At 29.3% G+C, this 16,421-nt stretch overlaps 1 pseudogene; it reads left to right on the top strand.

Annotated features, from left to right (window-relative positions):
- The first annotated feature begins 3,220 nt into the window (after positions 1 to 3,220).
- On the top strand, positions 3,221 to 4,350 carry LOC137834443 (uncharacterized; annotated as a pseudogene).
- Positions 4,351 to 16,421: the final 12,071 nt, after the last annotated feature.

Here is a 16,421-nt window from a genome sequence, read left to right as displayed (position 1 = left end):
TCTTCGCAAAATAACTGAGGTTTTTTTAACCTTCATTAATTTCCATAGGTTTATTTCAAAACCTCCGCAAAATAACGGAGGTTTTTTAACCTTAGTTAATTTTCAAAGGTTTACTTTAAAACCTCTGCAAAATAGTTGAAGTTTTTTAACCTTTGTTAAGTTTCATTAATTTATTCTAAAATATCATCAAAATAATAGAATTTTTTTAATTTTCATTATGTTTGAAATGTTTATTGTAAAAAGTATTTTAAATTTTCTCAAATTTCAATAAATAAATATAATAAATTTAAAAAAAAAAATAATTTTAATATATTTGATAACTAAATTTTTAAAGTTTTTGAAAGTGTAAGTTTAAACATATAATTTTTTTTTAAAATATTCTTAATTTTAAATATTTATTTAATTAAAATTAATTATTTTTTATTTATTTTATATAAATATTTGTAATAAAAAAAGAAAAATTATATTTTTTTTAACTTTTCCAAAAATGTATTTTCAAACCTCAGGAAAAATACTCACACTTTTTTCAACTTTTGACTAAAAACCTCATTCTCCTCTTCCATCTTCCACGATACTTCTCTTCCTCACCATCGAGCTTCTCCTCCACCGGACCTGTTTCTCATCCACGACGGACAGTTTCTCCTCCTCCACCGAATCTGCTTCTGCTGCTCCACCACGGACCTGCTTCTGCTGCTTCACCACGGTAATTTGTTTTTTCTTCCTCTTCTCAGTACATATTCTTTCTCTCACGCCCCTATATGCTCCACCATTGTTCTCTCCGATGAACGCAACACCACCGTCATCACCATCGATTTTGCTCTTTTTTTCATTATCCTTTCTCTGTTTCCATTGTCGATTTCTTCAGTTGGCATTGATTTTCTAAGTTGCTTATTTGAATCAGTAGTTGAAGCGTAATTCCTAACGCTGTTTGGTTATTAGCTTTATAATTTGTTTGGTTTTAGCTGTTGATTAGGCACTTCTAGACCCAGATCCGAAACTGCATCATCCACTAGTGGTTTCTAAGGCTTGAGATTTCTGCCACTTGCTTTTCAGCACTTCTTCATTTAACATCAAGCATGTTGGGCTTTGGATTTTCGATGAAATTTGGTTATTTTTTGGGTTTCAGATAGATGTCTTAATTGCTGCATGTTGTCTGGAGTCTAGGGTTCATATTTTCCATAATGTGCTGAATGTTGTAAATTTGAGCATGAGCATGAGCACTGGTAAATTGTGAGTACTGGTTTTGGATGTTCTGGTTTTGTTGAGTATGCAGAATGGTTTAATTGGAAGGAGTGTCCAACTCTAAAATATTTTAAGTTATTCAATTTAGCTATTAGATAATGTCTAGTGTAATGTATACTATTTTTATAATAAAGCTTACGGAATGAGTGAAATCTAGTGGTTTGGTTACAAATATGATATTATACTAGGATTAACCTACCCAAAAATCTGTTGTAACATGACTAGGCTGCCATGTTCTAGGTGTTAACAAGGAAATAGGGAAACTAATTCTAGAAGATAATCTTAGATATCTTCATATATTTTAATAATGTAAAGAATAGAGTTTGTTATAGAATCAATTTCTCTTTTATTTCCCTTTTAATGTAATTTCATTTTCTGTCTCGCTCCTTTTTAATGTGATTGTTTGACCCCACTTGTTAGCTTCATTATATTAGGTGTATGACTAAGAAACAGTAGATGGTCACAAAGCATATGTGACCCACCATGTGCACAATCACTGTAACATCCACAACCTGCCACATGTGAAGCCGCCATATCCCAACCAACATTGCCTTAATCTCCCTTTCTTTCCACTGGATTCAGATTGTCTTATTAATGTTTTAGATATTTCTCCTAAGCTTCTTTAATCTTTTACTATGTCATTGTTTCAAGACCAAAATTCGGTGCCATATTCTTTTCTTTGCTAAACGACATTCATACCACACCTGGATCAGGTATATCAGTTCAATCATTATACATTTTCTGTTTTATTACAAACTAAACTCTAACCTCATCAATTTCACAAAACCTGCATCTCACTTCTCACTTGTATGGTATAATTAGAAGGCAAAATGGCAAAATACATTAGTTATTTTTCCAATATGTATTTTACTGTTCTAAACTCTTCTCTGTTACTCCTTTTTTATTAAATTGATACAAAGTTGAGATTTATTTACTTTGGATGTGCATAAAAGGCTAAGATCTATTATATAATTGATGGATTATATATTATATTATATCATCATATAATTAAATATTTAATGGAAAAGGTAATGCAATATTTCTCCCAGTTTATGTTTAGTGCTTTGATATTATTGTTGTAGATTCTTACCCTTCTGCAATTTGGAGGATATACACTGGTGCGAAATTCAACTGATCTGTTTCGAAGTTTTGGGTTTGATACGGAGCCAGTCCTCATTGGGCTCATCTTATTCCAGGTACGTTTCAAAATTGTTGTCTTATCACCTAAAATATTGTTTGCTTGATTTTGATTGGATGTACATCTTTCTGCAGCATACATACAATCAATTTTTTGTGCCAATGATTGGATAATATTTGTTTCTTTTAAGATAATATGTGTGGTACATATTCAATTAACATGATATACTAAATTTTTAAACATTCAAAATTGTTAATGCTAAATGGAATATGTATTTGAGATAATGCCTTTTGTTCGCTAGCCATCCTTTTATAGCAATTACGAATTCAATCTACAATGTGGTGGGTTGCTTAAATATAACACTTATGTTTGCTCTTTGGCTTGCGTACCATCTCATGGCACTATAAAAGTTGTGCTTTTCTTTGTATCAAGGAGAACTGAAATTGAATATTTGTTTATTTGTATCAAGGATCCCAACCATTTGGATCTGGAAAAAAACTTGTTACTTATGGGACCACCATGAAATAAGGTTTGGACCAAAGTAGACAGCCGCTCCTGATTTGGACTTGCATTCATCAGGTACACTGCCCCGTTAGTATCACAAAATGAGAAAGACTGATCTAGAGAGGCGGGAACAAACTGTAACCAATTCTAGGTGTTAACAAGGAAATAGGGAAACTAATTCTAGAAGATAATCTTAGATATCTTCATATATTTTAATATGTAGATGATCATGTAAGATATATCTTCAAATCACTTAACACAAAGTGGACTGAGCATAGGCAACAACTATGGCAACAAAGAAATGATGGAACACACAATAGAGATGAAATTATTGCAATGTGCCCAAAAGTAATGAATAAAGACCATTGGGCTTCTTTTGTTGACTACCGTTTAAATTCAAGGACAAAGGTAATAAAAACTACTTTATTATTTAAAGTGTTGATTTATTTATATTTAGTTCTTTTACTACATGTATGCTTAGGAAATTGCCAAAAAGAACAAGGATAATAGAAAGAAGCAAACAGTTCCTCATACTGGTGGATCCAAGAGCATTGCACGGAAGAAAGATGAGATGGTAACTTGATTCTCCTATAATTTTTATTATATCATATAGCATGATTCATATACTTTTATTACATTTTATAGGAGAAAGAGCTTGGTCGCAAAGTTAGTAGGGGAGAAGTATGGGTAGTAACACATAAACATGCTAACGGAGAATTTGTGAATGATGGGGCAAGAGAGATTGGGGTAAGTATCATTTTTGTAAAGATGAAAACTCAACCAAATTGGATGTGAGCTTCATTTATAACTTTTTTCATTATTTGTAGGAAAAGATTCAAGCATATGAGTCAAATACATCTTCCCTTTCACATGATATATCAATTGATGATTCACTAGCTCATGCCTTTGGAAGTGAAGAACATTGTGGTCGTGTTTGAGGGATGGGATTGGGACCTTGCCCTTCTCATGTGTTTGGATATACTAGAAATTCTCGCACTGGGATATCTTCAACTAATTATAGAGAATTGGAGAATCAGGTTTTTGAACATGCATTTTCTTATGTAGCAATTTTTTAATGTGTATAGTTTTCTCACTCTTTTTCATGATAAATTGTGTTTTAATATAGGTTATTGCATTAAAGTCACAATTGGATGAACAAAATAAAAGATATGAAGAACGTGAAAAAAGATATGAAGAACATGAAAAAAGATTTGAGATAATGATGAATTTTTTCTTTCAAAGTTATCAAGGTCAATTGCCTCCTGAGTTGACAATGTTCAATCGTTCATCGGTAATGTTTAAAAAATTTAAATAACTTGTTTTATTTTTCAGATTTACATTTCTAATTGTGATATATGTTTATATTGTAGGTGTCTGATCAAGGAAGTGTGCCAAAAAATTAGGAAGGCAAAACCAAAACCATAATAATAATGCACCAAACACACTCATTCAACAAATAAAGAATTCATGTGGGATTAGAACATGATCAAAACCGATCCTGCAGTCATATACTGGTTTTATCTTGTTCATTAATGAGTTTAAACTGGTATTAATGAGTTTAAATTTTGTGGAAAAAATGAAAATTTTGCTGGATTACTTCTTATTTTGCTTTAACTTGTTTTTTTTAATTGGTGTCTTGATCCGTTGATGTGTTTGATGTTGATTTATAGTATCTTTTAGTTTTTTTTGTTGGATTTGAAAGCTTGGTAGTGTTATGTTTAGGTGTTTTCCTTGTTTTTGTGTTGGCTAGTTTTGACAAGGTTGTTGGATCTTTCTTTTGAGTAGTGTATGAAAATGATTAAGAATTGATGAAAAACTAATTAATGTTTGTGTGGTGTGATGAAAAACTACTTTATTAATGTTGTCTTTAAGTCACATTTTTTTTCTCCAAACATTAGATTTGGAGCGTCTCTCCAGGCAATGGAGAACCCAACTAATCTGGGAGGCAAATTCCTCCACATGCTCCATCACTCATAGCATGTTTGCATGGCTAACCTAGTCATGTGTAGTTCAAGCCTTCATTTGAACATCTTGAAATAGCATTTTTTACACATGTGCTATTTGTTTATGATCTGTAATGGCATTTGGATTTGTCCACTCATTTTCTTTGTCACCTACAATTACTTTATTTAATGTAAAAAGTGATTTGCCTCGGTCTCCATCAATTGAATTGTGGTTTCTTGGTCATGGTTTTCATGAGCACTTGTAAGATGGTAGTAAAATACCATTAGAAAGAGTTGAACGATGGAAAAAGATTGATTCTTAGCTTTGTGCCTTGTTGTGCCATTATGTGGAACACAATATATTAGGCACTCTTAGAGCTTGTGTCACTCGTTTCAGAAGAAGGCTAAGAGTATTTTGTAAATAATATTCAACGACTTTATGACTCTGCTCATAAATTGACATCTCTTAAACAAACAAATGATGACATGACTTGTTTTATTATTGAAGTCCAATCAACTAGTAAGGAATTGAAAATGGTTTTAGATGTTGATTCTTCAGAAGAGATTAAGATGAAGTTGGATGAGTTCTATATGGTTAAGATTCTTCATGCCGTGCACCTTGATTTTGATTAAGTTTGAGTCCAAATCCTAACCGGTCAAGAAATTTCATCAATTTCAAATGGTTATAGATTTATGACCACATTTTCCATAGGTACTGTCAGATGTGTTGGTTATGTACATGATATGTCATGGTTATAAGTCATTAAATTGATACAAAGTTGAGATTTATTTACTTTGGATGTGCATAAAAGGCTAAGATCTATTGTGCTGAGCCAGCTAGCTAACTTGGGTAGTCCCACCATATGTGTAACCTCTTTTTTTCTTTTTCTTTTTTTTCTTCCGCAAAGCTAGTTTAAATTGTTAAAGATTCTTTGTCCAGGTAAATGAATAAAAAAAAACAAATTTCATAATTTTGAAACCTATGGTATTTTTTAAGGAGGTTCTAAAACATTTTATGGACGTTTTGAAACCCATGGTATTTTACGGGGTTTTGAAACCTATGGTATTTTACGGAGGTTTTGAAACCCATGGTATTTTACGGAGGTTTTGAAACCCATGGTATTTTACGGAGGTTTTGAAACCCATGGTATTTTACGGAGGTTTTGAAACCCATGGTATTTTGAAAGGCTTTTCCTGAGGTTTAAAAAAACCCTGGGGAACACATTCCCCAGAGATGGTTTAGCGGGGGAAACTACAACCCTGGGTAAATGACTTAATGAATGTTTTAATCCTAGATAATATAAAAACAAACCCTCGTTAAAACCATTTTTTCTTGTAGTGGTTCCTCCATCAAATTTAGTCTTCAATAAAACTAATGATACCTCTACCAATAATATTGTTACAAAAATTATATATGTTCAAATAGTTAAGTATGTAAAATATGATTAAGAAATCATATCACCTTATTATGAAATATCAATTTTTTTTATCATTATTACAATTGAAATAGTATAAGAAAAAAATTATGAATTTCCCTTTTTTCTTTATCAAATTTATAATAAACAAACACCTTAAACAATTTGGTTACTTTGTACGTAATAATGGATTTATTAATTTTTTTATTAAACACAAGTAAATATATAGTTTCAATAATAAAAGGGAATATTTTTCACTTATTATTATTTCTCAATGTATACATCTGAATCTACATAAATGGACAATCTACATAAATGGACAAGACAATATCAAAATCCTATCCCATAATCTTAATAAAATTGTATTCCTGATGTACAATAAAAATAAAACATACAAAATTAAACTCGCAATAAATACTTAATTAAAGCTAATATTAAATAATTAAAATCAGTAAAATAAATATCATAAATTTCCTAAAATATATATTTAAATTAAATTAGCTTTAATATTTACAATCTGTTTAGGTTAAATGTTACATTCACTACATATATAAATCATTAGAAGAAAATAATAAATAAATTATTAACTTGTATATATAATATTAATTATATTAGTATTTTTCCTTCTTAAAATATATTTGATTAACTAAATATTTTCAAGAGTAAGAAAATATTACAATATTTTTTCTATAAATTTATGTTTAGATTTCTTGAAATATCACAAGTGAGATTTGATCTTTTGCATAAAATTTAGATCCTTAGAGAGAATTCTAAGAAGAATTATGGGGAAAATTGAGATAAAAACTATTGGAGTTATACTTACGGTCATGATTCTATTGAGTTTTACACAAGCCCAATTAAATGGCAAACCTGATACTGCATTTTTTTTGCAAAGTGAAGTGTTTTCTCAAATGTAATGAGGAAAGATTTCCTAAACCAAATTGTATGCAAGATTGTGAATCACACTGTAGTGCATCCCTCTCTAATACGGTTGATAATTGCATCACTAGTTGTCACTTAATGAAGTCCATTGCTATCAATATCGGTATGTAACATCAAAATATTTACTTATTTTCACGATTTTATAATTTTTCTCTATATTTGATTTTATTAATTATTATTATTTTCATGATTTTGATAATTGACTTTGCTTTGTTATGATTTTGACCATTGAATTTACTTGCTTCTCAGGTTCTCGTGATCTTATGAACAACGTGGTGAATACTTGCTTGAAAGAGTGTGAGAAAAAGTTGTAATTTGTAACAAGAATTTTTCATTCTTAAAAGAAATATTATTCCTACACAATTATGAGGAATACATCTTATTCAATAAATAATATTTGTTATATATTTTAAAAAAATTCTTAAGTACTTCCCTCCATATTTTTATGTTCCTTTTTTTTATAGTTACTAGTTGTGAATTAATAAATTAATTTTTTTAAAACATTATCATGAAATTCTATTAAGGAAGACCATTAGAAAACATTCTTAATAGGGAGTGATATGTAAATTGTGTGAGACGGATAATAAGACATTAATATGTATCTCGATGTATAAAATTAGGGCAAGCTTAAAAAATTTAATTAATTTATACTTTTTTAAATACATAAAAAATAAATTTAAATAAATGAATAAATAATTCAATGTATTGTCTAAATTGGTGAATCAAATGAAGTCTCATAGACATACAATTGATGATTGAATAATTGTTAGTGAAATTTTTAATAGTTTAGTTGAACAATTCGATCAACACTAGTAGTTATAGAGAAAAAAAATTAAGAACTTCTCAACCATGACTGTTCAAGTATTGACATGATACTTAGATCCTATGAACAAAAATTGTTGTATGGTGTATAAAAGTTAATGAGAAGCGTGTTTCAATCTAAACCTTTAACATAATCTCAAAATAAGAATCAATAAATATTGTTGAGTCTTATAAAGGTGGTAGATTTGGAAGATGTGGAGAAAGAGAGAAAAATTGCGTGGAAAAAAAAAACTAAGAGGAAATAATGAGAGTTTCAACAAATGGTGTGAAATTTGTAAGAAGAAGAATCATGAAATAGAAATTTTTTGGAATAAGGGTAGACAATTATGTTATAATTGCAAAAGATGTTTAAAAGGTTTGTCATTTTGGCAATTATCAACATAATTCATTTTTTGAAGCAACAAAAGATGTTTTAAAAAAACTCTCTCTCTCTCTCTCTCTCTCTCTCTCTCTCTCTCTCTCTCTCTCTCTCTCTCTCTCTCTCTCTCTCTCTCTCTCTCTCTCTCTCTCTCTCTCTCTCTCTCTCTCTCTCTCTCTCTCTCTCTCTCTCTCTCTCTCCTTTTTTTAAGGTAATGAATAAATCAAATTATTCAATAGAAAAATCAATAAAAGCAGTGGTTGTTGGTTGATTACAAAATATCAAATCCTTCATAAAAAGTAGGTACATGCGTTGAAGTATGCAAGTGAAAGAATGGAATGTTCTGATCAAATCACAATATTAAGATTGATTATTTAAATTGTGGTGTTTCTTGAAAAGATCAAAAGGGAAATATTATGTTGAAATTTTACATCCTTAAAAAATGAAGAATTTTTTAGTTTCTAGGTGACAACACATGTAACCTTTTTTTGATCGGCCAAGAATAATTAAATAAAATGGAGCACTTAGGGTGCCTCAACCCATATACAAACCCAGACTTAAGGTAAAGAACAACAAGTTGGCCCAAAGTAGCCAACCAACAAAACTAAAAATACAAGTCTGTGAAAACTTAAAAACATATAACCTGAAACACATCCCCTCCATAAGTTTCCTATCTTACACAATTTCCCAGTTTACCAAAACATTGAATGATAGCAAAAAATCCAAACCAAAACACAAAACAACACAATAACCCCAGGATTTGCTTACACTAACACCCCATATGAGTTGCAAAAACAAAACACAATAACTCCAACATTTGTTTGGACTACCACCCCAAGAGAGTTTCACCAGTAGTGGACTTTGTTCCTTGAAGCACCTGCAAAAATCTTCTAAATGAGTTATCTTCCTTCAAATTAACTTTGTCTACTTTTCTTTTGTCAAAGGTGAAACTTAGGGCCATTATGTTGTTGTATATTTATTCTTCCCATTGCTTGTGATGGGAAAAACAAATAAGAGGTGAGAGAGAGAGAGAGAACTATATTAAAGCAAAAAAAATGATTATTACAGGCCAATAACCGTTGCTAATTTTAAGTTTAAGATTATTTCCAAGATTTTTTCAGATTGGCTTGCTGATAAGTGTCTAATTTCAGTAATATTTCATATTAAAATATAGGCACTTATGAGGATTTATTGCTAATTTACATATAAAATAATCCCTAATTTATGAATTTATACCTTTTTACATTTTTTATGATCTTTATTTGAATAAGAGTATTTTATTCCCAAATTTGGTGTTAATTGCAGATTTCTAAGGAAGATTGGAGATTTGGATTAAAGATGAATGATTTGAGCCAAAAAGATAAAGATAGAAGGTCCCAGAATGAAAGAAAAAAAGAAAGAAAGAAAGATTGGGCCTTTTTATGTTTTATCATTTAGCCCATTAGCGCGACACAATAAACAGAGGGCTAGAGGCTCAACCTTAGGGTGCCAGATTGAGAGGAAAACATCATAGAGTGAATTGTAACCCAATTGGGAGAATGGAAGGTGATAGAAGTATGCGTGGCTAATTCTATCCTTTGGGATTTGGAGTAATCTGCTCAAACTCTTATGTATTGAGGTGATATTTTATATATTAATATTCAGTTCTTATAAGTATGCGAGGGATCGATAGTTAGGGAACATTCTTAAGGATTTTATATGCGAGGAATCGATATAAATGATTAACATGCTAATCAAAATACATGAGAGTGAGAGAGATGAAACTTAATCCCAATTTTTCCAATTGAAGCAACTAATTCTTTGTTTGTTTTCTTATTAATCAGTGCCAACATAATCACTTCAAACTCTTTTTTATTGTTCTGTTGTTATATTTAGCGAATATTGTACTCGATGATTCACTGTTCTTTGTGGGATCGATATCCGTCCTTAGGGACAATTATTACTTCTGACAAACGCGGTGCACTTGCCGTAAAAAGTCATCACTTGCCCTTGTGGTTGCAAGAATAATTTCTCCTAATCAGTATGGGTTTGTGCAGGGGAGACAGATTCATGATTGTATTGGTATTGCTTCAAAGGCTATTAACATGCTCCCTAAAAAGGTTTGAGGAGGTAATGTGACATACAAAGTTGATATTCATAAAGCCTTTGATACTCTGATTTGGAAGTTTTAATTATTAGTTTTGACACGCTTTGGTTTTCACTCCTCGTTTGTCGGTTGGATTAGTACTATTCTTCGGTCTGTTATGCTTTCTATAAGAATAAATGACAGTCTGGTGGGTTCCTTTCCTTGTAGTAGAGGGGTTAGACAAGGTGATCCTTTGTCTCCTCTACTTTTCTGTCTTGTAGAGGAAGTTCCCAATAGAGGTCTTTCTAAGCTTGTGAATGATAAGAAGATCCTACATATGGCTGGTCCGCAAGGTTTTCTCACTCCCTCCCATGTTTTGTATGCTGATGACATTTTTGTTTTCTGTAGGGCGGATAATAAGTCTCTTAGAAATTTGAGTACTTTTCTTAAAACATATGGTGATTTCTCGGGTCAATATGTTAACAATTCTAAGACTAGTTTTTTCACCATGGATAATTCTGCAAGATTTGTCACCAAAACTCAACGTATTCTTTCTTGTAGCCACAGTTGTTTGCCTTTAAATTATTTAGGAGTGCCTATCTTTGTTGGTGTTCCAAAGAGTCGTTTTTTGCAACCTTTGGCGGATAAAGTCAAATTAAAGCTAGCATCTTGGAAAGGTAAATCTCTTAGCATGATGGGTCGGATTCAGTTGGTCAATACGGTGATTACGGGAATTCTAGCATATAGATTTAATTTGTATAAATGGCCTGTTTCTCTTCTTAAGCAAGTTGAGTAGTGGTGTCAAAATTTTATATGGACTAGAGATATTGACCATATAAGTTGAGTAGATATGTCAAAATTTTCTTCTTAAGAAAGGCATAGCTACTATTAATTGGGCTAGGATTTGTTCTCCCTTTGAGAATGGAGGTTTGAAGATTATTCACCTTCACCATGAAAATAATGCATATCTTCTTAAGCTTGCTTGGAACTTTGCTTATAACAACAGGTCTTGGTATTTGCTCTTGAAAGCTAGGGTTCTTAAATCAAAATACAAGTTTAAAATGGTTTATAGATCCTCATCTCTTTGACCTGGAATTAAGATGTTTTATTCTACTATACTTGATTATACTTCTTGGATTGTTGGTACAGGTTCTTTTATTAATTTCTGGAATGATAAATGGTGTTCTACTACTCATTTAGCACATATTGCAGGGTTATTTGATGGTATTAGCATTCCGGATACAGTTTCTCAGTTTTGGACAGGTCGTGATTGGAATATTTTGTTGTCTTTACAACAGATGCCTCATCTTTTTAGTCATATAATGGTTAGGGCGGATCAGGATGGTTCTAATTGGATTCTAGACGAGTCTGGTCAGTTCACTCTTAAATCGGCTAGGACTTTTTTCTTGGAACCAGGAGTTCCCTGTGGTTGGGGTAAATTTATTTGGTCTTCAGATATCCCACCTTCCAAAACTCGTCCTTTGGAAAGTTTTTCATGGGCGACTTCCTACAGATCAACATATTCAAAATAAAGGTCTCCGTATTTGTTCTATGTGCACGCTTTGTGAAAAGCATGAGGAATCTATTCATCATTTATTTTTGAATGCCCTAATGCTTTGTATATTTGGAGTTGGGTTCGACAAAATTTTCCTACTTCTCATTTCTCTAATAAGGATGATCTTCTTTCTTTTATTAAGAGTGATGGTAGTCCTTTGGTTAAATTGATTAAGCTTGCTGTGATAACTTTTTTCTATTTGGATGCTATGGCGTGTGAGGAATTATGCTCGTTTTCAGGATAAGATTGAGGTTTCTAAACCCTAAACCCTAAAGATTTAACTTGTTTAGTGGGAAAGTCGTCTAAAGCTTCAATGAAGAATGATATGATGGGTTTCAGTGTAATTAAGTTTTTTGGTATTAATACTCGTACTGGTAAAGTTCTTCGTCCTCTTCCTTTTAGATGGGAGTTTCCTTCACCAGGCTGGGTTAAAATTAACATTGATGGGGTTGCAAGGGGTTATCCAGGTCTTGCCACTTTTGAAAGTATTTTTCGTGGGAGTATGGAAGAATTTATTAGGGCTTTCTCTGCGTTTCTTGACGTTCAAACTGCTTTGGTTGCTGAATTTTATGGACTTATATATGCTTTGGAGGAAACTCAAAAGTTGGGACTTACTAATGTCTAACTGAAATGTGACTCTGCCTTGGTTTGTGTTGCGTTTATTACTAGGACAAATGTTCCTTGGATGTTTCGTAATCGATCGAATACTTGTCTTAATTACTGTGGAAAAATTAGGTTTAGGGTTACTCATATTTTTCGTGAAGGGAATGCGTGTGCTGATAAGTTGACTAATTTATGATTTATTCATAGAGAATCCTTTCATTGGTATAATAGGCTTCCATCTAATATGTTCTCAGAATTATTTATTAATAGGTATAGTCTACCTATGTATCGTTTTTGTTAACATATGGGTTTTGGTCTAGTCCCCCATATTTTTTTATTTTCTTTCTTTTTCTTTTTTTAATAATATTTTTTTCATATTATGGTAAATGATTGTTGTTACTTGAGATGTCAGCCTAGCTGAGATGTCAAGTAGCATAGTGATGCCTAACATGAAAGTTTTTTATAAAAAAAAACAAAATGCACTTACTTTATATTGAGAAATTAGTATATGAACAATGTTGCCTTCAAAACCAAATTAAAATGATTTCAACATACTGTCTGACATAGTGTTAGACCGTCTAACACAGAATAGATGATAGTATAAATAAGGTCAGATGATCTCAAGTCGTCACCCAACAAATCTAATAGTCAATCCAGTAAATTAATGTTCAAAACTTATCGATAAGTAATAAATGTTAAAAATAACATAAAGATATATAAATATTTGAGTTATTCGAATTGTAGATAACTCTGCATATCTAAATATCCTGTAGTTAGATAGTATGGGTAAGAAATTAATATTTAGGCCTTTAATTATGAAAAAAATACAATTATTTTTTATAAAATTAGGTTTATCAATTTTGTTTAAAAAATAATAATAAGTTAAGAGTAGAGTAACTTAATTTACTAATATAATATATCAGTTCTAATCATTCTTATTGAAATCAAGTCATCTTATAATAAAAATGTTATTATGACAACTTATAGTAAAAGACATCAATTTACCGTATTTTAAAATTTTTTCATCTCCTCGTATGAGTTCATATTTCAACAAAATATTATTTCTTCTTCTACTTTTAATAGTTGTAATATAAAATAATTTATTGTTGAATTTTCAAAAGACTTCTTATAATTTTTTCTCTTCAATCTTTTCGTTAATTGGTTTTTCTCTCGATATGTTTGTAGATAAATGTGTTTGAAATGAGACTTCAATAACACTAAACGATAAATAGAGTATGATATAATAAGATAATAAATAAATATATAAAGTGAATTTTTTTTTATCGACATATATAAAGTACGATAATGAAGTGCGTTGAAATTTTTTATTTATTTTATTTATATGGACCTAGATTACCTATTCAATCACTTCATTAGGATTTAATTCAGTAATTAAACATGTAAAAATTATGTTATTAATCCTATACAGTATTATCTTGTTTTATCGACATCATTTTGGTTTCAAATGTAGACTAATGGTATAGAAAATAATTAGAATTTTTTTTACATCAAGGAAGTATATAATAATAATTAAGATATAGTTTATTCTATATTTTAAAATAAATTAATATAAATATATGGCATAATATTAAATAATTAAATCAAATATTATTTATTAAACTACAAACTTATAATGTTAATAACAGAGGTTTTTCTAACTTTTGGTAAATTCCAAAGGTTTATTCTAAAATCTCAGCAAAGTAATGAAGATTTTTTTCACCTTCATTAAATTCCAAAGGTTTTGAAACTATTGGTATTTTACAGAGGTTCTTAAACCCATGGTATTTAACAGAAGTTGTGAAAAACTTTTCCCGAACTTTAAAAAAAAGCCCGAGGAACACTTTTACCGGTGATGGTTTAGCAGGGGAAACTGCAACTCAGGATAAATGGTTAATAGATGTTTTGATCCTAAATGATGTAAAAATAAACCCCGTTAAAACCATTTTTTCTTGTAGTGTAAATTAAAAATATAAAATATATTAAAAAGAAGGATAAATTTTATTTTTAGAAAGGGATAAAGTTTAATAAATAGTATAATTTTATATCATTTATAAAGTATGAAGTACAAGAAGAACATAGTCAAAGAAAAAGAGAGGTTAATATGGAGAGAAAAGATTAAAAAAAATCATTGACTCATGAAATATGCACTTTTAATTATTTATTCTATGATTTCATGAATTTTGATTATATGTTTTCATTTGCATTTGTAGTATTTCTCATTTTGTTAATATAATATTTTTTTATAGGTATAAGATTAAATAAAAGTTGGATGCAAATTATTGATTATTATTTTATATAATTTTGTAAACAAAACTTTTTTTTAGTTATATTTATTCTTTTTAATAATCTAAATTTAATTCAATTACATATATCTATTTATTTCCATTATTTAGAAAAAATATGTTACAAAGTTTATTACTAAAATCATAATATATATAATTATATTATTATATTTATTATGTTATTATTGAAAAAATAATATGATTATATATAATTTAATTAATTAAGTGCAAAATTTGTTATTATACATAATTGCATAAATATTGATAATGATGACATTTAGTTAGCTTGAATGCTTATATTATAAATATTAATTTATCATTAAAATTTACTTAAGTAAAATTAATGGATGTTCTTAGCAAGAAGAAGTGTGAATCATTCACAGTGGAATGAGTAGGGCTTAGAGGGAAGACAAGTTGGATCCTCTAAAGAATGGTCACCGAACTTTTGAGAAATACTGAATGAGGATGCACCGATAAAAGATTTTCTAATACTTAAGTCAATAAGAATTTAAGAAATTTAAGAGTATGATTATACGAGAAGATTAAGTGAGTACTTTCTAAGGAATCAATATGTATTATAGACTTTTTGGTTTAGGTTAAAATGTTAAATTTAAAAATATCTAGTCATTTAATTAGTTATAATCAAATCAGTTATCATATACATCTAGATATTCTAACTATTTGGATTGTAGATAAAATCAAATCAAATCATATATGCATATTTTGAACGAGGTAACATATCTCTAAATACCTCAAAGTTAGATAATATGGATAAGAAGTATGTATTTAGATATAGAAAAACACAAGTATTCTTTAGATTTATCAATTTTATTTTCAAAAGAATATGCACTAAAATTTGTCATTAACTTCATAATATATAATATACAATTAAAATTATTACTTTTTTATGAACATGATGATATATTAAAGAAAATAAATAATAAAATATGAATATAATCATATTTTAAGTTAATATAATCAACACATATTTTAAAATAAAATAAGATAAATTAGTGTCACTTTATTAAAAAAATGTAACCTCTCATTTATTAAAATAAAAAATACCATTTGTCATGTTTTGATTCAATTTATAATTTCTAAATTAGATGAGGGTAGTATCTAAATTAAAACCAGTTTATCTCATAATGTTCAAGGTTACTCGACTAAAAAAAGTAATTAAAGAATGAACGCTAATAAATTTCCATTAAATATAATAAAAATATAATAGGATGTAATACTAAAAATCTCACACTAAACTAAAGATAAAAATATACTTTAAAAAAGTATTTTATTAAATTAAATTATATTTAAATTCTATTTCTTAAAATGGTATAAATATAGAGATAAAACAAAACACAAACCTATAACTAAAGCAAAGGAAAGATCAATTCAACAAAAATTATTAGATAAAGTTAATTTGTTAGATATTCATCGACATTTAATAATTTTATTAGATATTACTTTTTTTTTATATATAAAAGTAGGTTGAATCTGACTCGTAAATGATAGATTGACTTGGTATCCTTTTCTTAAGGATTATTTTATTAAATTT

The sequence above is a fragment of the Phaseolus vulgaris genome, chromosome 5 (assembly GCF_051622355.1).
Source record: "Phaseolus vulgaris cultivar YP4 chromosome 5, ASM5162235v1, whole genome shotgun sequence".
NCBI classification, from domain to species: domain Eukaryota; kingdom Viridiplantae; phylum Streptophyta; class Magnoliopsida; order Fabales; family Fabaceae; genus Phaseolus; species Phaseolus vulgaris.
This window is presented reverse-complemented; position numbering and strand designations above follow the sequence as displayed.